Source organism: Bufo gargarizans, chromosome 4 (assembly GCF_014858855.1).
Source record: "Bufo gargarizans isolate SCDJY-AF-19 chromosome 4, ASM1485885v1, whole genome shotgun sequence".
NCBI classification, from domain to species: Eukaryota; Metazoa; Chordata; class Amphibia; order Anura; family Bufonidae; genus Bufo; species Bufo gargarizans.
The window spans coordinates 397,090,634-397,112,289 of NC_058083.1; the positions used below are offsets into that span (position 1 = coordinate 397,090,634).

Sequence of the window (21,656 nt, forward strand, 5' to 3'; positions counted from 1 at the left end):
ACGTTCCCATGGTGATGGGGACGCTCCATGAGCACGGAAGTCGGCAGAAGCGGCAACGGGCACTGACTGGAGCAGCCAGGAAGCCAGGAATCCAAAGGACAGGTAAGAACAACTTTAGGGAAGTGGGAAAGAAAAAAATCTAACAATAAAAAAAAAGAAAAAAACGAATATTCGAAATATCGAATTTATATCACTATATTCAAAATATTCGCAAAAAAAATTAGATATTCGAATATTCGCGCTCAACACTAATAGCCACCTCGCAGGATCGCAGGATGGCGATTGGTGGTGTATAATCACACCACTGATCACCGTCCTTTCCGGGGTATCAAGTCATCAAAGACCCAAATAACCCGAAAACGCAGAAAACTGCAGGCACTCTGCTCTGATCAAGGCAGGCGGCGCTGCGGTGATCGGAAATTCTCAGGACGTACCAGTACGCCCTGTGTCCTTAAGTACCAGGACATCAGGGTGTAGCGGGCAAGCTCAGGCCATGTGCCCAATTTGGAGATCCAGAATTTGAAGGGGGCAGACCCGTCATTCAGTACGTGTAGGCATGTGCACACATACTGCTCCACCATGTTGGTGAAATGCTGCCTCCTGCGAAGACGTTCCATATCAGCTGGTGGTGCTGGTTGTTGTGGCGTGATGACAAAGCTTTTCCACATTTTGGCTATGCTAACCCTGCCTTCTGAGGTGCTGGCGGTGCCCCAGCTGCGTTGGCGACCTCTTCCTCGTCCTCTGCTTTCGCCTTCTGCTTCCACTGTGCCCCCACTGTCAGGTGGGAATGCCACCAGCAGCGCATCTACCAGCGTGCACTTGTACTCGCGCATCTTACAATCACGCTCCAGTGACGGAATTAAGGACGGTACATTGTACTTGTAATAGGGATCCAGCAACGTGGCCACCCAGTAATCAGCACAAGTTAGAATGTGGGCAACCCGGTGGTCATTGCAGAGACACTGCAGCATATAATCGCTCATGTGTGCCAGGCTGCACAGTGGCAATGAAAAGCTGTCCTCTGTGGGAGGTGTATCGTCTGTGTCCTCTGTACCCCCCCAGCCATGCACCAGTGATGGCCATGAGCTGGTCTGGGTGCAACCCTGCTGTGAACATGGTTCCTTCTCCTCCATCACCTCCTCCTCATCCTCCACCTCGTCACCCTCCAGAGCTGTGCACTAGCTGGACAATTGTGTACCTGGAGTTTTTGTGGGTGCAGAAACCCCACCCTCAGAGCCACTTGGGAATGATTGGACGGTAACCCTATGAAATGATCCCTCTTCCTCCTCCTGTGCCACATCCTCTTCCATCATCGCCAGGAGCGTTTTTTTAAGGAGGCATAGAAGTGGGATAGTAACGCTGAGACCGGCGTTATCGGCACTGGCCATGTTGGTGGAGTACTGGAAACAGCACAACAAGGAACACAGGTCTCGCATGCGTGCTGCAGCTGAAACTTCACTATCGCCTGCTGCTGCTCGCACAGTCTGGCCATCATGTGCAAGGTGGAGTTCCACCTTGTGGGCACGTCACATATGAGGCAGTGAGCAGGAAGGCCGAAGTTATGCTGAAGCACTGACAGGCGAGCAGGGTGAGAATGCCGAAAGCGCGCACAGACGGCCCGCACTTTATGCAGCAGCTCTGACATATCGGGGTAATTTTTAAAGAATCTCTGCACCACCAAAATAAGCACATGCACCAAGCAAAGGATGTTCGTCAAACAGGCTAGTCCCAGTGCTGCTACGAGATTTCACCCATTATCGCACACCACCAGGCCGGGCTTGGGGCTGACTGGCACAAACCACTCATCGGTCTGTTGTTCAAGGCCCGTCCACAGCTCCTGCGCGGTGTGGGGTTTGTACCCCAAACAGAAAAGTTAGAAAACTGCCTTCTGCCGTTTACCCCTGGCTTTGCTGAAGTTGGTGGTGAAGGCATTATGGTGACCGGATGAGGAGCCGGTAGAGGATGAGGAAGCAGAGTAGGAGGAGGAAGCAACAGAAGGCAAACTAAAGCGCCCTGCAATGTGTCAAACTGCTATCCACCTCAGGCCCAGTGTGCTGTTATGGAGATATAACGTCCCTGACTGTGCTTACTGGTCCACGTATCCATAGTCAGGTTCACCTTCCCACAGATGGTGTTGCGCAGCACACACCTGATTATGTCCCCTACTTGGTTGTGCAGGGAAGGGATGGCTCGCCTGGAAAAGTAGTGGTGGTTGTGCACGACGTACTGTGAGACAGCCACCGCCATAAGGCCTTTTAAACTATCCGTCTCCACCAGACGGAATGACAGCATTTCAAAGGCCAGTAATTTAGAAATACTGGCATTCAGAGCTAGGGATCGCAGGAGGGTAGGGGGTACTTCATCTTCCTCTCCAGCGTTTGGGAGATGGAGAGCTAAACGCTTCCTTGGAACATTGTGGAGATGCTTGATGACCCAGGTGTTGGTGTTGCTGACAGATTCTCTGTGTGAAGGGTGGCAGGTGGCACTTTCACTCCAGAGGTGGATGAAGAGGCTGAGACTGCAGCAGAAGAGGAAGCAGGAGGAGCCAGAGACCTTTCTTGGTTTTTGAGGTGTCTACTCCACTGCAGCTCATGCTTAAATGCCTGGTCATGCAGCAGTGGCGTACACACAATCCATGGGGCCCCGGTGCGAAATTGATCCCCGGGACGCGCTCTACTGTTTCTTTGGATGGTGCCAAAATAAAATAGACGGAGGCATGGAAATTGTTTGCAGTTAACAAGACTTTACAATATCTTACACATGATCACTCCACAGCATGGCACGTTACATCTAAACATTGCATAGCACAGAATCACAGGGGGTTAAATGGCACTATCTCTTAAAGGCTCCCTGATCCAGAGGCAATGTTTGGCCTATAGGCCTGAATATCCTTAGTTTGCCTGGGACATTACTTCTCCCACTGGTCCAGTGTTACCAGGGGCTGACATACGGACTAGGGCATTAGCTACTCTTGAAGCCTGATGCACTAACCCTACTGCTTTGTCTTCTATGCACCCAGCTTTTCATAGGCACTTTAGTCTTACAATTGCTGAATGTCAGTTATCACTGCAGCCGTCTCATCTGCAAGACATCACACCTTCTGCAGCCGTCTGCTTTGCTGGCACGACTGCAGGAACTGCCAGGAGCCAGGGGGGGCCTGGGACCCTCACCTCACTACTAGTCTATTCCAATTTCCAACTACAAGTTCAAGTTGCGGCCCAGCCCACAGCTTTTCCTTACTTACCATCGAGTTACCGGCTGGCAGGGCAGGGGAACCCGAACTTCTTCTGTTCTTCTGGTCGGTCGGCGCCTCGGCGGTCCTCTTCTTGTGCGTCCATTCTCATGTCCGGATCCCGTTTGAGTTCAGGCGCGCGCCGCGCGCGCATGTTCCCACGAGACCTGCCACAGGAGTTCACACAGGTCTCGCGGGAGTTCACGGGCCCGGCGCCGGCGCTGACAGCAAGGAGGAGGGGCCCAGCAGGGGGCAACTTAACTGTGAATCTTGATTCTGACAACTTGAAGTGTTTCAGACGCAGCAGGGGCCAGGGGTCCGCAGGTGGCCGGGCCCCCTGGGGTGCCGGGCCCGGTCGCAACTGCGACCCCTGCGACCCCTATATGTACGCCACTGTCATGCAGGTTGTGCTCAGGTTGAGAATGTTTATGCCTCTCTTCAGGCTCTGATTGAACAGCGTGCAAACCATTCGTGTCTTGTCATCAGCACATTGTCTGAAGAACTGCCACACCATGGAACTCCTTGGAGCTAGGTTTGGTGTGCTCGGTCCCTTGCTGCGGTGGGCAGTAGCAGGCATACTGTCTAGAGAATGGCCGCTCCGCTTTTGCACCCTGCTCCCTCTTCTGCTGTGCTGGTGGCTCTGTGCGACCACCGCATCTTCCTCCGAACTACATAGGTCACTCTCATGACCTTGATTCCATGTGGGGTCGAGGACCTCATCGTCCTCCACATCATCTTCCACCCAGTCTGCACACTTTCGAAAGCCCCAGCAGTTGGCACCTCTGTTTCGTCATCATCCTGTGAACATGCTGCAATGGTCCTCCCATGTACTCATCTTGAAAGATAAGTGGTTGGGCATAAATGCACTCAATCTCTTCCACTTCTGGGGCAGGGCTAGGTGGATGGGCCTGGGAAACCCTGCTAACAGAGTCATCAAAAAGCAGAAGAGACTGCTGCATAACTTGGGGCTCAGACTGCTTGGATGATTTGCAAGGGGTTGAGGTGAAAGACTGATGGACATCAGCTGCAGGTGCCAACTGTGGTCTTTCAGCAGGAGACTGGGTGGGAGACAATGTGAAGGAACTGGATCCACTGTCAGCAATCCAATCTACTATCGCCTGTACTTGTTTAGGCCTCACCATTCGTAGAGCCGCATTAGGACCGACCGAATATTCTAAAAAACAAATATATAGCATTATATTCTATAGTGCTATATATTTGTTTTTGACCCACGCCCATATTTATCGCATAATATCACCTTGCCGCATAATATTTTTAAATACAATGTCATTATCAGTAATTCAATGCAGAAATTATCAAATAAGGACGTAATAATAACTAATTATAAATTACTATAAGAATTTTCTTTTAAAGTCTATTGAGTTGAAGTTTTTTTTATGATTACGCAATGGTGAGCTTGAAGCCACAATTTTCAGTTCACGCATGTGAACTGACTAATTTCTCATTCTCCTGCAGAAAACTTGTCAGGCTTTACTGAAAGAGGAAATAAATCACCTCATCAAAGTTATTATTAAAGGAGCTGACACGGTAACAAAAGCACATGATGCCATTAACACAAGAATTGTCATTTTGTCATTAGGAACTGGATTTCTAAAGGTTTTTATTTTCATTTTCAAGAAAAAAATAGAATTTGTTTTAAGATGCAATACTGAATAGCCATTAATCATGAAAAACTGTCACCTGTTAAAGCCAGTGGCAAATGGAGAGATTTAGCCTAAAATAAATATGTATTGGTCTTTTAAAATGTAATTTTTGTAATGTATTTTCTCCAAAGTATTATGCTAATTATCTGCCTATTACTGGCATAACTAAATAATATGTATTGACTTTTCAGGAAAAGAAAGATGAACTGGTCAATGGTTGGTTGGACCCAATGTGTATCTGTGTATTCACTGCAAACACATAGGGGGATCATTTATCAAACAGAAATATGGCTAAATTAGGTTAAATTTGGTCCTCCGTCCACCACCTTCCCTGCTCTGTTCTCTGTGTAGGTGTGGGTCCCAGAGGTGGGACCCGCACCTATCAGACAATGGGGGCATATCCTAGAGATGGGAATACCCATTTAAGACCAGCGTCTAAAACGCTGGTCTTAATAAATGTGCCACATAAACCCTTGGGGATGATGTATTAACACTAGTGTAAAGGAAAACTGGTTTAGTTTCCCAAAGCAATCAATCAGATGACATTTTTCCAAAGGAGCTCTGAAAAATGAAAGGCAGTATTTGATTTGTTGCTGCAGGCAACTAAGAGAGATTTACTTTACACCACATTTGATAAATCTCCGCTATAGGGCTTTTTACCTGAGATATCAGCTTAAAGGGGTTGTCCGGGAAAAAATAGTGGGTGGCAGATTACTGTGGCAGCCAGGCAGTGTCACATGTCACTGCAGCAGGAAATAGATAAGTGAGGTGGCTATTATTTTTTATAGATTTATTTTCCGCCATTCTGAGCCGTTCATTTTTTCCTGGACACATTCTCTAAGAAAAAATATCCAACATTTTCCTTTGCCGTTCTTGAATATTACGTGTCCTTCTAACCTAGCCAATCAAAACCCAACTGAAATTCATAAGGGGACAAGAAATCCAATTGATATGTAAGTGATGTGCCGGCATACATACATAATTCCTCTGGGTAGCCATCTTATATGCTTCTGGCATATGTAAAAAAAAACTGTGAACTCTCATCTTCCTGAAGCCTGGGTCACCTATGATATAGATGGACACTTTTATTACCACTACTCTGTAAGGCCAGCTATAAAAGGTCATAAACGCTATACCAGGCCCAGCTCATCCTGTCCTATAAGATAAGATCAGCTCGCTATCAAGCCTGGCTGGAGCGTGACGTCATTAATTTTCAGGTCTGGTTTGAGGAGAGCTAATAGCCCTTAATTAGCTCTGGGCATAAAACCAGTCCACTTTCATATTTCATTTATGAATCAACTTATGCCCTTTCTGACATCAGATCCAGGCTCTACAGAGTATTGTGGCTAATTGGGTATCAAATATGACTAAAGGATGTGATTCCGTAGCTGACCTATGGGTGGTTGAAGAACTACAGGTCCCAGCATTACCGTGTGTGGTCTCATTCTGTAGGTAAATAAATAAGGATCGCAAATATGTATTCTATGTAAAAATATGCCGATGTATCAATACATATTAAGTATAATCCTCATTGTAGGAACTGAACTTTGATGGGGTCATAAAACACTTGGGGGCCAATCCCTAGGCTTCACAGTCACTCTGCTGCCATTGGCTGACAGGAGTAAGTCTCCTGCCCATGGGAGAGTTCATAAAAATCTGTGCACAAGGACAGAGGAGGGGACCCATGGAACATCACCAGACACTTAATTGGACATTGACGGCATATCCCTGTATCAGAAGAACTTTGAGGGTCTCCCCTGATACATACTGAAAAGGGGTTTGCAAGGATTCAAAAAGGACATATGAATGACCATCTGAAACCCTCCAGAGAAACTAAGTATTCTTTCCTCTTTTTCCCTTTCATTTGAACTGTCGTGATTATTTATATTGTTATTATTATTCTGTAGATTTATAGTCATTTTCATTAGACTTGTATGCACTGCTTTTTACCTCTTATTAAAGATTATAAAATCTAAGTGGCCAAGTCTTCCATATTCTAAGCTGCTGAACAACGTACCTTGCCTTTGAAGAGACGTTACCAGGTAGTTAGTTAAATTGCATTTAGGAATTGTAGCTGGTGGTGATTGACTGCGGTTGGTCAGTAAGTGATATCCGGTTCATCCACTGATCTGTGTGATAGTGAATGACCCGGATAGTCGGCTCGTGGACCGGGAACCCACGTGGTGGCAGTTACCGAAGTGTAGTGGGGGGTGTTAGCCGAATGGTAATACCCCGGTCACGTGAGGTCTCTGTGTGTGCGCAGACTCCGTCACAGACCACTACGTCACAGCTGTGGGATCTGGAGCGATCGGATCCATAGTTCGTGACAAGTGACACTTGCATAAGCACTTCATCCTCAATAAGTGCACTCACTTTTTTTAGCTGGTTTTCTGCCTAGGCTCTCGGGAATTTTTATATTGCCAGCAATTAAGCTAGCCCAACATCTTCACTGTGTGTCTCACTCTGCATGTTTAGTTGTCATTAAGAACTTCAAGGAATTGTGCCCTTGTGGATGTTGCTCCAGATAAAGGAGTGTGTGAAAGGCCATCATATTTTATCACCTCTGCAGCCTGGTTCTCATTTTTAAAGAGGACCTCCATTTTTGAGCTCTGGATATGGTTGGCATGTCAGATAGTAATGGACGAAAATCTGCCGGGACGGTTCACAAACGCGATCGCGCGAACACGATCAAATGTTTGCGAACCGCAAGTTCGTGGTGGGTCCCACTCATTTTAATGGCAGGCGAACCTGAAAAACATTCAGCTCATATTTGCAGCTAAGAAATAAATATTAGAAATGCACAAATAGTCCCACAACATGGACAGTGACATACCAGATGTATTATTCGAATTTGCAATCTCCATTCATAGTTTTTTTCAATGCAAAATATCGGCAATATAATTTTCGCGTACTCACATGAGCAAATGCACTATACAGTATCCAAATGCACTATAAATAAAGTATATTGGTATATAACACCCCGCTTCAATCAGTTTTTTGGGGGGGCGACTGGTATATCACACCAGTAGAAATAATTTGTTCCAATAACGCTTGTCCTTCTATATACCTGCAGTATCGCAGCAGAACCGCACACAACTGCCGCACAATACAAATGCACTGTAATATACTTTCTAACATAGAAAGTGTATATTATAACATTGTACAAGGATGGCAATCCATTAGAATATACATAAAGATAAAACGTAACCTTTAATAATCTTACTATGAGGGTCCATTCACACGTCCGTAAGTGTTTTGCGGATCTGCAAAACACGGACACTGGCAATGTGCATTCTGCAATTTGCGGACCACACATCGCCGGCACTATAATAGAAAATGCCTAATCTTGTCTGCAATTGCGGACAAGAATAGGATATGTTCAATTTTTTTGTGGATACAGAAGCACAGATGCAGAAGTGCAGGGTCTGCCCCTGACTTCCAGGTGATCACTATATAGATCTATGTGTTTTTGACTAATTATAAAAGTATATTATAAGTATATTGCAGCCCTCTGTGTATCACACCTATCGATAGCACACCTATACCAGTCCTTAAAATGACTTTTGTGTCCCTATTAGCTAGCGTTTGGTATCCCTAACAGCCTGTCCCTGCTCCACACAGTAACCTCTCCCTACACTGGTAAAACACTGAATGTAAAATGGCAGCCAGATCGGGTTTATTTATAAGGTAGGGGGTGTGTCCATGTGCTGAAACGTCTCAATTGGCTGTCCTGTACTACCTGATGGATGTGTCATAGGTCAAAGTTATTCACAATGTAAAATAATATGGCAGGAGCAAATATCTCCATATGTTCGCATGTTCGGCGAATCGTGTACACGCAAAGTTTGCCGCAAAATAACCGTCGGGCGAACCGCAAGGCCATCTCTAATGTCAGAACACAGATAGTATTTTTTAGTTTGACGTGGGGGAGGATATATGTCCCCAGCACTTGCAGGGCCTTCTAACTGGAAGAATTAGGAGCAAGATTAATGGCCCTTGTGCTTTTGTCTTACATTTGTTTGCTCTGTGTGAAGTTGGCAGCACAGTACAGTATGCGCCCATAGAATTTTATGAGTGATGTATTATGGATATATACTATACACATGTATCAATAGTACAGCAATGCATCAGCCCTAACTAATAGTAAATATGACAAGAAAACCAAAATGCATGAACTGCATATGTGACTCTTGCAAAACGTAAGTTGCAACACAAGTTCTGTGTGTGGCCCCAGCCTAAATGTATATAAAATTCATTGAATGGCTCAGATGTCTAATGCCAGTACTCCCCTAGTGAATCTTGTGTCATATTTAGGCTACATGCACACGAACGTTGTTTGTTTCCGTGTCTGTTCCGTTTTGTTGGCGGATAGGATATGGACCCATTCATTTCAATGGATCTGCAAAAAATGCGGACAGTACACCAGGCGCTTTCAACACACAGCCTGTATAGTCTAAGTCTGGACGCATGCGCATGTGACAATTGAAAGTATTGATGTATATAAAAGCATTAAGTATCAATGCATGCCCCTTTGACTACTAGACCTGGATGTATTTATTAATATTTTTTGAAGTCCGGGCACATTCGCACATACCCTTAAGTAAAACCTTCAGTTTTCAGTGAAAGTCCTGGATAGAAATATTCGAAGTATCCACACATGCGGATTGGCGACGCTGGGGCAGAGATGAAAAAATCTGAAGTCCTGATGCATGCGCATACAATCATTGGAGCCTGAAATAACGCTCTAAGTACCGGCGCATGAGCACCTGCGTTCCTGAGGTAGAAATGTGATAAATCTGAAGTGTTGACGCATGCGTACCCTATCATTGCAGCCGGAAAATACTAAGTATCGGACGCAAGCGCGTAAGTAACAATTTGATTTGCCCGAAACCAGTACATTGTGACTGAACAAGTGGACTGGATGGGCCCGAAATCATTAGTGTCAACATGAGCTTGAATTCCATAGGCTACCAAAGGGTAAGATCCGCTCTATAGGCATAAAGGACCTTTCAAGTGTAACTCTCGTGTTGATAGTAGCTCCTTTTCCCCTGAAGACGCCACATTGCGCGGTGAAACATGTCGGGGGAGCTGCATCTTTAGAGATTTTTTAAAAATTATGGTAGGGCAAAGGCACTAATAGATGCAAGGCAAACTGCAGACCCGCATATACAAGTACACTATGGGGCAGTGCCGATAAATTGAAGTGCGGTTGGCGGCAGCCATTAATAGTGTCTAAGCACAGACTAGACGCTATACCAATAGCACTTTAGGCAGGGCAATGAACTAATAGAGTGCAGTATAACTTACAGAGTGTCTGGTGTCGGTTGACACTACAGACACAGGATACTCTACACCACATGCACCCCATTGTCAGAGAGATATGTAGCATTATCACCTGACTTACTGTTAAGTAGAGACACTTATACCCTTAGCCCCAAATATGCCCTCCATATGTATTTTTAAATTTTCACTTTATGTTTTTGTCTTTTTGGCAATGTCTGTTTAATAAAGTAAAAATAAAAGTTATATTTTAAATATGACCAGAAACAGGAATTATAGTCGCTGACTATTGGAACTGCATATGTATAATAAAACTCAGAAAAAATGTTAATACTAAAATTCTGATAAAAATAGTATAGGATCAACTATTCCGAGCTGTTATGGTTAGGTCTAAATAATTGTCCTTGTTAACCTCTCTTTTGATAAAGTTGATCGCATTGTTCAGGAGTAAATAAGTGCTGCAAATTTTCACATGAGCAAAAAGTTGTCAGAAACTTCACTACATTTGTTTTCTCTCACTTAGTAGAGGCTTAGCCTGTCAAAATTTATTCTGCAAGCTTGAACAGCTGAAAAAGTGGCTATTATTTGGAAAAGTATGAATCATACAAAGTGACATATTGTTGAGCGCAATGATAAATAGCATTGTGAGATGTCCTGCTGATGCAATTTGTCTTTCTGTACATTAGATTTTCTTTGTTCCTGCACTAACCAATATCTGCAACAGGTTGCACTCAAGCTTTGATATCTTTGAATATTATTTTTTTTTGTTTAACTTTATGTGTGTTAGAAATAATCGAGTCTTGTAATTATTGACTTTTTTCTATAAAGCTGTATATGATAATTTTTTTATATTATATATATGAAAAAATAATGGTTTTAATATACTACATAATCTTATTATTTGTACTACTTTAAGATATAAAATACTAGCCGAAGGACCCAGATTTCCATGGGTATATTTCATCTATTTAATTTTATGTTTCCATTTGTCGTAACAAGATATCAACAGTTTGCCCTATAACAGTGACCTCTACAGTATCTGTCCCTTTAACAATGACCTCTACAGTGCCCATCCATTTAATAGTGATCTCCACAGTGTCCGCTCCTTTAACAGTGACCTCCACATGGCCTGTCCCTTTAACAGTGACCTTCATAGTGCCCACCACTTCAATAATGAACCTCCACAGTGTCCGCCCCTTTAACAGTGACCACACCTTTAACAGTGACCTCCACAGTGTCTTACCCTTTAACAGTGACCTCCACAGTGCCCACTCCTTTAACAGTGACCGCCCCTTTAACAGTGACCTCCACAGTGCCCACCCCTTTTAACAGTGACCTCCAAAGTGACCGCCCCTTTTAACAGTGACCTTCACAGTGTCTTCCCCTTAAACAAAGACCTACACAGTGCCTGCCCATTTAAAATTGATCACCCCTTTTACAGTGACCTTTATAGTGGCTGCCCCTTTAACAATGACCTTCACAGTGCCTGCCCCTTTAAGAGTGACCTCTACAAAGCCTGCCCCTTTAACAGAGACCTCCACAGTGACTACCACAGTGACCTCAGTTTTTATTTTTATTTTTTTACGGTGTTCATCTGAGGGGTTAGGTCATATGATATTTTTATAGAGCAGGTTCTTACGGACGCTGTGGTACCTAATATGTCAACTTTTTTTATTTATGTAAGTTTGACACAATGATTTCATTTTTCAAACAAAAAAAAAATCATGCTTTAGTGTCTCGATAGTCTGAGAGTTATAGTTTTTTTCAGTTTTTGGGTGATTATCTTAGGTAGGGTATGATTTTTGTGGGATGAGATGACGGTTTGATTGGCACTATTTTGGGGTGTGTATGACTTTTTGATAACTTGCTATTACACTTTTTGTGATGTAAGATGACAAAAAATGGCTAATTTTACACCGTTTTTATTTTTTACGGTTTTCACCTGAGGGGTTAGGTCATGTGATATTTTTATAGAGCAGGTTCTTACGGACGTGGCGATACAGAAATAAATAAAAAGTTGACATATTCGGTATCGCCGCATCCGTAAGAACCTGCTCTATAAAAATATCACATGACCTAACCCCTCAGGTGAACACCGTAAAAAATAAAAAAGGTGTAAAAAAAAGTCATTTTTATCAAAAAGTCATACACACCCCAATCATTGTGTCAAACTTACATAAATAAATAAAAAGTTGACATATTCGGTAAGTTTGACACAATGATTTCATTTTTGAAACAAAAAAAATCATGCCTTAGTGTCTCGATAGTCTGAGAGTTATAGTTTTTTTCAGTTTTTGGGTGATTATCTTAGGTAGGGTATGATTTTTGAGGGATGAGATGACGGTTTGATTGGCACTATTTTGGGGTGTGTATGACTTTTTAATCACTTGCTATTACACTTTTTGTGATCTAAGGTGACAAAAAAATTGCTTTTTTTACACCGTTTTTATTTTTTACGGTGTCCACCTGAGGAGTTAGGTCATGTGATATTTTTATAGAGCAGGTTGTTACGGAAGCGGCAATACCCAATATGTCTACTTTTTAATATTTTTTGGGGCATTTAACACAATATAAGCATTTTTAAAATAGAAAAAAAATCATGTTTTAGTGTCTCCATAGGCTGAGCCATATTTTTTTTATTTTTTTGGCGGGATGAGGTGATGGTTAGATTGGTACTATTTTGGGGGGCATATGCCTTTTTGATCGCTTGGTGTTGAACTTTTAGTGATGTAAGGTGACAAAAAAAGTTTTTTTTAGCACAGATTTTATCAAATTTTTTTGACGGTGTTCACCTAAGGGGTTATGTCATGTGATATTTTTATAGAGCCAGTCGATACAGACGCATCGATACCTAATATGTCTACATGTCTTCTTTTCTTTTTTTTCCCTATTTAAAAAAAATAAAAAAATTTACTTTATTTTTGGAAAATGGCGCTTATTTTTACATGAAACGTTTAATTTTTTTGTAAAACATTTTTTTTTTTAAACTTTTTTCACTTTATTTTTTGTTCCACTATGGGACAGTGTCTAATCTCTGTTTAAATACAGCACAATACATCTATATTGTGCCATATTGAACTGTCAGTGTCTTACACTGTAAGACGCTAACAGTTGCCTAGGAGACCCAGCGAGCATCGGACGTCACTGGGCTCGGCGCATGCCCAGTGACGAGGATGAAGCTCCTGCCCTCAGTCTCCTGCAGATCGCACTGGCGCAGCCCTCAGTGGGTACTGCGCCTGTGCGAGAGTTCGTTCGGCCGTGAGGGAGGGGGAGGAGAGGGAGGAGAGGCTGTGGCAGGCTGGGGGCGGTTAGACAGCCGCAAGGAAGGCGGGCTGGGCACTGTAAGAGGGGCGGTACTGGGCTCACTAAGGGGAACAAAACGCCCCTCTGGGCACATTCAGGGCTCATTTGCATAACCATAAAAGAGCACAGCCTAATCAAGGTAAGCTGTGCTGCATGGCTGCTTTAAAATCGGATTTTGGGTTAGGGGAGGTGACAGAATCCCTTTAAGTAAAAGGCTTGTTGGCTTCTATTTGCTAATGCAGGTTCATTTTTTGGGGAATATCTCAGGAACGGTAAGTCCAAGAGAGCTGAGACCCGGTCTAAAACCTTTCCTGACACCTGATGTACCTGTGTGCCAAGTTTGGTGAAGATCAGTCCAGTCGTTTGGGCGTGCATAAAAAACGCCCAGACAGACAGACAGACAGACAGCTGTGTATCTAATCCAATCCTGTGTGATACTGTCTGCTGAGCTGTGTATCTAATCCAATCCTGTGTGATACTGTCTGCTGAGCTGTGTATCTAATACTATCCTGTGTGACACTGTCTGCTGAGCTGTGTATCTAATCCTATCCTTTGTGATAATGTCTGCTGAGCTGTGTATCTAATCCAATCCTGTGTGATACTTCCTGCTGAACTGTGTATCTAATCCTATATGATACTGTCTGTTGAGCTGTGTATCTAATCCTATCCTGTGTGATACTGTCTGTTGAGCTGTGTATCAAATTCGGTCATGTGCGATACTGTCTGCTGTGTATCTAAGTCTATTGTGTGATACTGTCTGCTGAGCTGTGCATCACGTCATGTAGCCCTAGCCTAAAGCTGACTTATAGCAGTGAAGAAAAATAGCTGGGTTGTTTTGTATTGGCTAATGCAAGTCATTTTTGGGGTACTAAAACATTCCAGACACCTGATGTACCTGTATGCCAAATTTGGTGAAGATTGGTCCAGTCGTTTGGTCGCACATAAAGAACAGACAGAAACTTATGTTTATAATATAAGAGACTAGCAGAAGGACCTGGCTTTGCACGACTATATTTCATCTTATTCATTTTATGTTTCTGTGTGACATAAAAAGATAAACAGTTTCCCCCATAACAGTGACCTCTACAGTACCTGCCCCTTTAACAATGACCTTCACTATGCCCACCCCTTTAAAAGTGCCTTCCCCTTTAACAGTTACCACCACAGTGCCCGCCCCTTTAACAGTAACCGCCCCTTTAGCATTGACCACACCTTTAACAGTAACTTCCACAGTGCCCGCTCCTTTAAAAGTGACTTTCATATTGACCGCCCCTTTAACAGAGACTTTCACAGTGACCACCCCTTTAACAGTGACTTTCACAGTGACCACCCTTTTAATAGTGACTTTTACAGTGACCGCTCCTTAAACAGTGACTTTCACATTGACTGCCACTTTAACATTGACCGCCCCTTTAACAGTGACTTTCACAGTGACCGCCCATTTAACAGTGACTTTCACAGTGACCGCTTTTTAACAGCGACTTTGACAAAGACTGCCCCTTTAACAGTAACCACCCCTTTAACAGTGATTTTTACAATGACCGCCCCTTTAACAGTGATTTTCACAGTGACCGTCATTTTAACAGTGACTTTCACAGTGATCGCCCCTTTAACAGTAACTTTCACAGTCACTGCCCCTTTAACAGTGACTTTCACATTGACCACCCCTTTAACGGTGACTTTCACATTGACCGCCCCTTTAACATTGACTTTCACAGTGACCGCCCCTTTAACAGTGACTTTCACAGTGACTGCCCCTTTAACCACCTCCCGACCGCTGTACGCACCGATGCGTCCGGGAGGTGGTTGATTAGTTCCTCCTGGACGCATCGGCGCGTCCTCTCGCGAGACGCGAGATTACGTCACAGCCGGCCCGCGCATGCGCATCGCGGGCCGGCATTTCACTGCAGAGTATTTCGTCAGCAGCCTGCCGGCCACGATCATTGGCTGGCAGGCTGCTGATTTTCAAAAAAAACAATCAGCAGCCATTTAACCCCACATATTAGTAAATATGATGGGGTTATATGGCTGCTGTGCTCCTCTGCTCCTTCTTTTGGTCGGTTGGTTCCAGCAGAGGAGCAGAGGAGCACATCATTACTGTGAGTACCCACCACACCACATTTAGCCCCCAGATCACCCCAATTAACCCTTTGATCACCCCTTTTATCCCCCCCTGTCAATCACTAGTGAAAGGAAAAAAGTGATCAGTGCAAACTGTCACTTTTTTTTTTCACTGGTATTGACCGTTAGGTTTCAGTATAGTTTAGGCCCCTTGGTTAGGTAGTTTAGGGATCGGTTAGCGCCCAGCCCACCGCACCGCAGTCCGTTATTCGCTGATTAGCGTATCGCTAATCAGCATTTGTACTTTTATAGTATCTGGAAGTGATCAAAACTGATCACGGTCAGATCTATAATTGTACTAGTGTCACTTTAGTTCGCCCTCCACCCAAAACGCAGTGTTTGCCCGATCAGGCCTGATCGGTCGCCCACACGTGCGTACACCCACGCCCGCCCCACCGCAGTGACAAAAAAAAATATTTTTTTTTGATCGCTGCACATTCACTTTACACGCACTGCGGCGATAAAAAAATCAGTTTTGATATTTTTTATCAACCGCAGCAGCCTCCGGTACTTCGCTAGCCTCCCATTTGTAAGACAGGCTTGCTTTTTTTTTCTTGGGTAGTCTCAGGGAATACCCCGAAATTTAGTTGCCCACATGTCTAACAGGGGGTATTCTTCTGAAGAGGCCTACAGGCTTCTGACCCAGTCGGATGAGGAGTGGGAACCCTCATCTGATGAATCCAGCGGGTCAGAATACGAACCTGTAGAAAGCAGTGGCTCTCTGACCCAAAGTTCGGACGAGGAGGCTGAGGTCCCTGATAGCACCAGGCGTACCCGGCCCCGTGTCGCTAGACCGCAGGTTGCGCAGGATCCGCTTCAAGAGCAGCAGAGTGGGGCTGGTGCTGTCGGATTACGTGGTGAGGCATACACCAGCAGCCCAGCCCTTCCTGGACCTAGTACCAGCACTGCCGTACAACCTGGTGAAGTAGCGAGCACCAGAAGGGCAGTTGAAGCTGGTACGGTGGCACGTGCAGTAGTGACCCCGTCGCAGCCACCGCAAAGACGTGCCCGTAGAGCCCCTAGAATCCCAGAGGTGCTGGCAAACCCTGATTGGCAGTCCCCAACTTCAGCCGCACCCGTAGTTTTCCCTTTCACCGCCCAGTCTGGAGTTCGGGTTGAGACAGCTCAGATCGATTCGGCCCTGGGATTTTTTGAGCTGTTCTTGACTGCGGAGCTTTTAGACTTAGTCGTGGCAGAGACAAACAGGTATGCCACACAATTTATCACCGCTAACCCGGAAAGCTTTTATGCCCAGCCTTTCCGGTGGAAACCAGTCCAAGTTTCCGAATTTAAAACTTTTCTGGGCCTCCTCCTCAACATGGGCCTGACAAAAAAGCATGAATTGCGGTCATATTGGTCCACGAACCCGATTCATCACATGCCCATGTTCTCTGCTGCTATGTCCAGGACACGATTTGAGGTCATCCTGCGTTTCCTGCACTTTAGCGACAACACCGCCTCCCGTCCCAGGGGCCACCCTGCTTTTGACCGGCTCCACAAAATTCGGCCCCTCATAGACCATTTCAACCAGAAATTTGCAGATTTGTATACCCCTGAGCAAAACATCTGCATAGACGAGTCCCTGATACATTTTACCGGGCGCCTTGGCTTCAAACAATACATCCCAAGCAAGCGCGCCCGGTATGGGGTCAAATTGTATAAGCTCTGTGAAAGGGCCACAGGCTATACCCACAAATTTCGGGTCTATGAGGGAAAAGATCAGACCCTGGAGCCGGTCGGTTGCCCTGACTACCTGGGGAGCAGTGGGAAGACAGTTTGGGACTTGGTGTCACCCTTATTCGGCAAGGGGTACCATCTTTATGTGGACAATTTCTACACAAGTGTGGCCCTCTTTAGGCATTTGTTTCTAGAACGGATTGGCGCCTGTGGTACCGCGCGAACTAGTCGCGCGGGCTTCCCCCAACGGCTCGTTAGCACCCGTCTTGCAAGGGGGCAGAGGGCCGCACTGTGTAACGAAGAACTGCTCGCGGTGAAATGGAGAGACAAGCGTGACGTTTACATGCTCTCCTCCATTCACGCAGACACGACAATACAAATTGAGCGAGCAACCCGTGTCATTGAAAAGCCCCTCTCAGTCCACGACTATAACCTCCACATGGGAGGGGTCGACTTCAATGACCAGATGTTGGCTCCGTATTTAGTTTCCCGACGCACCAGACGCTGGTATAAGAAGGTGTCTGTATATTTAATTCAATTGGCTCTGTACAATAGTTTTGTTCTCTACAGTAAGGCTGGGAGAACTGGATCCTTCCTCAAATTTCAGGAAGAGATCATCGCGAACCTCCTGTATCCAGGAGGTTCCGTGGCCCCATCCACCAGTGTAGTTAGCCGTCTACACGAGCGACACTTCCCCAGTGTCGTTGCTGGTACCTCAAACCGACCGCCACCCCGAAAAAAATGTCGTGTCTGTAGCAGGAGTGGAATAAGGCGTGACACCCGCTATTTCTGTCCTGACTGTCCCGACCACCCTGCCCTATGCTTAGGGGAGTGTTTCCGAAAGTACCACACACAGGTACACCTAGCATAGGGATCACATCTCACCAGGATAGGCACACAGGGCTATTAGGGCCCATTCACTCACAGCTGCTGCAAACGTCTCCTTTCACATGGGACAAAGTGCATAACGCACTTCGCCACATCTTTGGGCGATTTGCGCTTTGCACATTGACCCATGGGGAAGGAGAGGTTTGTTCTATAAAGGTAAAAAAACAAAAAAAAAAAAAAAAAAAAAACAGGTAAGCAAACAGGTTAATGTTTAGTTCCAAAAGTTAAAGTTACATGTTCTGTTCCAAAGTTAATAAAATTATTGCGTTGTGGCCTGGTTTTTTTTTTTTTTTTTTTGTCTTTTTACCTTCCAGGTGGACCAACCGATCTACTAGCTGCAGCACCGATGTGCATTCTGACAGAAGCATTGCGCTGCTGTCAGATTACACGCAAGTCGGTGTATGCGGCGCTGCAAGACGGGATTTTCTCCTCTGCAGTGACAGATACGTTTGCCGAGGCATACGAGCTGAGGAGGAGGCGGCGTTCCTATGCTTTGGCAAGCACTTTGTATATATATATATATATATATAAAAAAAAAATCCCGGCAATGATTTATTCATCCACATCGATTGATGCGAATGGAGAAATCTGGTTTGCCAGGGCATACGAGCTAAGTGGGTATGGATGTAGGGCGGAGCTCCTATGTCCTGGCAGACGCCTTTCCCCTCCATTTTTTTTTTTGGCAGAGATTTTTTCATCCACATTGATCGATGCGAATGAAGAAATCTGTGCCGTTCATTTTTTTCTTTCAGCCCAGAGGCTGAACGGAAAAAAAAATCTCATTACCTGTATGCTCAATATAAGGAGAATAGCAGAAACTCCTAATGCTGGCCATACATGTAATGATTGCGGAGACCCTCAAATGCCAGGGCAGTACAAACACCCCACAACTGACCCCATTTTGGAAAGAAGACACCCCAAGGTATTTGCTGAGGGGCATATTGAGTCCATGAAAGATTGAAATTTTTGTCCTAAGTTAGCGGAAAGTGAGACTTTGTGAGAAAAAACAAAAAAAAAATCAATTTCCGCTAACTTATGCGAAAAAAAAAAAATTTCTATGAACTTGCCAGGCCCCTCATTGGATACCTTGGGGTGTCTTCTTTCCAAAGTGGGGTCACATGTGGGGTATTTATACTGCCCTGGCTTTTTAGGGGCCCTAAAGCGTGAGAAGAAGTCTGGGATCCAAATGTCTAAAAATGCCCTCCTAAAAGGAATTTGGGCACCTTTGCGCATCTAGGCTGCAAAAAAGTGTGACACATCTGGTATCGCCGTACTCAGAAGAAGTTGGGGAATGTGTTTTGGGGTGTCATTTTACATATACCCATGCTGGGTGAGATAAATATCTTGGTCAAATGCCAACTTTGTATAAAAAAATGGGAAAAGTTGTCTTTTGCCAACATATTTCTCTCACCCAGCATGGGTATATGTAAAATGGCACCCCAAAACACATTCCCCAACTTCTCCTGAGTACGGCGATACCAGATGTGTGACACTTTTTTGATGCCAAGGTGGGCAAAGGGGCACATATTCCAAAGTGCACCTTTCGGATTTTGCAGGCCATTTTTTACACATTTTGATTGCAAAGTACTTCTCACACATATGGGCCCCTAAATTGCCAGGGCAGTATAACTACCCCACAAGTGACCCCATTTTGGAAAGAAGACACCCCAAGGTGTTCTGTGAGGGGCATGGTGAGTTCCTAGAATTTTTATTTTTTGTCGCAAGTTAGTGGAATATGAGACTTTGTAAGAAAAAAAAAAAAAAAAAACATCATCATTTTCCGCTAACTTGTGACAAAAAAAAATAAATTCTAGGAACTCGCAGTGCCCCTCACGGAATACCTTAGGGTGTCTTCTTTCCAAAATGGGGTCACTTGTGGCGTAGTTATACTGCCCTGGCAATTTAGGGGCCCAAATGTGTGAGAAGTACCTTGCAATCAAAATGTGTAAAAAATGCCCTGCAAAATCCGAAAGGTGCACTTTGGAATATGTGCCCCTTTGCCCACCTTGGCAGCAAAAAAGTGTGACACATCTGGTATCGCCGTACTCAGGAGAAGTTGGGGAATGTGTTTTGGGGTGTCATTTTACATATACCCATGCTGGGTGAGAAAAATATCTTGGTCAAATGCCAACTTTGTATAAAAAAATGGGAAAAGTTGTCTTTTGCCAAGATATTTCTCTCACCCAGCATGGGTATATGTAAAATGACACCCCAAAACACATTCCCCAACTTCTCCTGAGTACGGCGATACCACATGTGTGACACTTTTTTGCTGCCAAGGTGGGCAAAGGGGCGCATATTCCAAAGTGCACCTTTCGGATTTCACCGGTCATTTCTTACACATTTTGATTGCAAAGTTCTTCTCACACATTTGGGCCCCTAAATTGCCAGGGCAGTATAACTACCCCACAAGTGACCCCATTTTGGAAAGAAGACACCCCAAGGTATTCTGTGAGGGGCATGGTGAGTTCCTAGAATTTTTTATTTTTTGTCGCAAGTTAGTGCAATATGAGACTTTGTAAGAAAAAATAAAAAATAAAAATCATCATCATTTTCCGCTAACTTGTGACAAAAAATAAAAAGTTCTATGAACTCACTATGCCCATCAGCGAATACCTTAGGGTGTCTACTTTCCGAAATGGGGTCATTTGTGGGGTAGTTATACTGTTTGGGCATTGTAGAACCTCAGGAAACATGACAGGTGCTCAGAAAATCAGAGCCGTTTCAAAAAGCGGAAATTCACATTTTTGTACCATAGTTTGTAAATGCTATAACTTTTACCCAAACCATTTTTTTTTTTGCCCAAACATTTTTTTTTTATCAAAGACATGTAGAACTATAAATTTAGCGAAAAATTTATATATGGATGTCGTTTTTTTTGCAAAATTTCACAGCTGAAAGTGAAAAATGTCATTTTTTTGCAAAAAAATCGTTACATTTTGATTAATAACAAAAAAAGTAAAAATGTCAGCAGCAATAAAATACCACCAAATGAAAGCTCCATTAGTGAGAAGAAAAGGAGGTAAAATTCATTTGGGTGGTAAGTTGCATGACCGAGCGATAAACGGTGAAAGGAGTGTAGTGCCGAAGTGTAAAAAGTGGCCTGGTCATGAAGGGGGTTTCACCTAGCGGGGCTGAAGTGGTTAACAGCGACTTTCACAAAGACTGCCCCTTTAACAGTAACCGCCCCTTTAACAGTGACTTTTACAGTGACCGACCCTTTAACAGTGACTTTCACAGGCCTGCCCCTTTAACAGGGACCTTCATAGCGCCCGCCCCTTTAATAATAGTGACCTCCACTGTGCCCGTCCCTTTAAGCAGTAAAGAAAATGTCTGGGTTGTTATGGAAACCTGGAGTAAAACTGTGTTTATGGCAGTTGGGATTTGAAGAGAAAGACTTGCAGGCTTGTATTGGCTAATGTGGGTAATTTTTGGGGAATATCACAGGAATGGTACATCCTAGAGAGCAAATATATCAGGAACAGTATGTC

General features: G+C 44.3%; 1 protein-coding gene across 1 annotated transcript in view; it reads right to left on the minus strand.

Moving 5' to 3' along the window:
- LOC122935456 (proton-coupled folate transporter-like) overlaps positions 1–21,656 on the minus strand; it is a 668,060-nt gene that overhangs the window by 590,734 nt on the left and 55,670 nt on the right. The gene's annotated exons all lie outside the window — the stretch shown is intronic.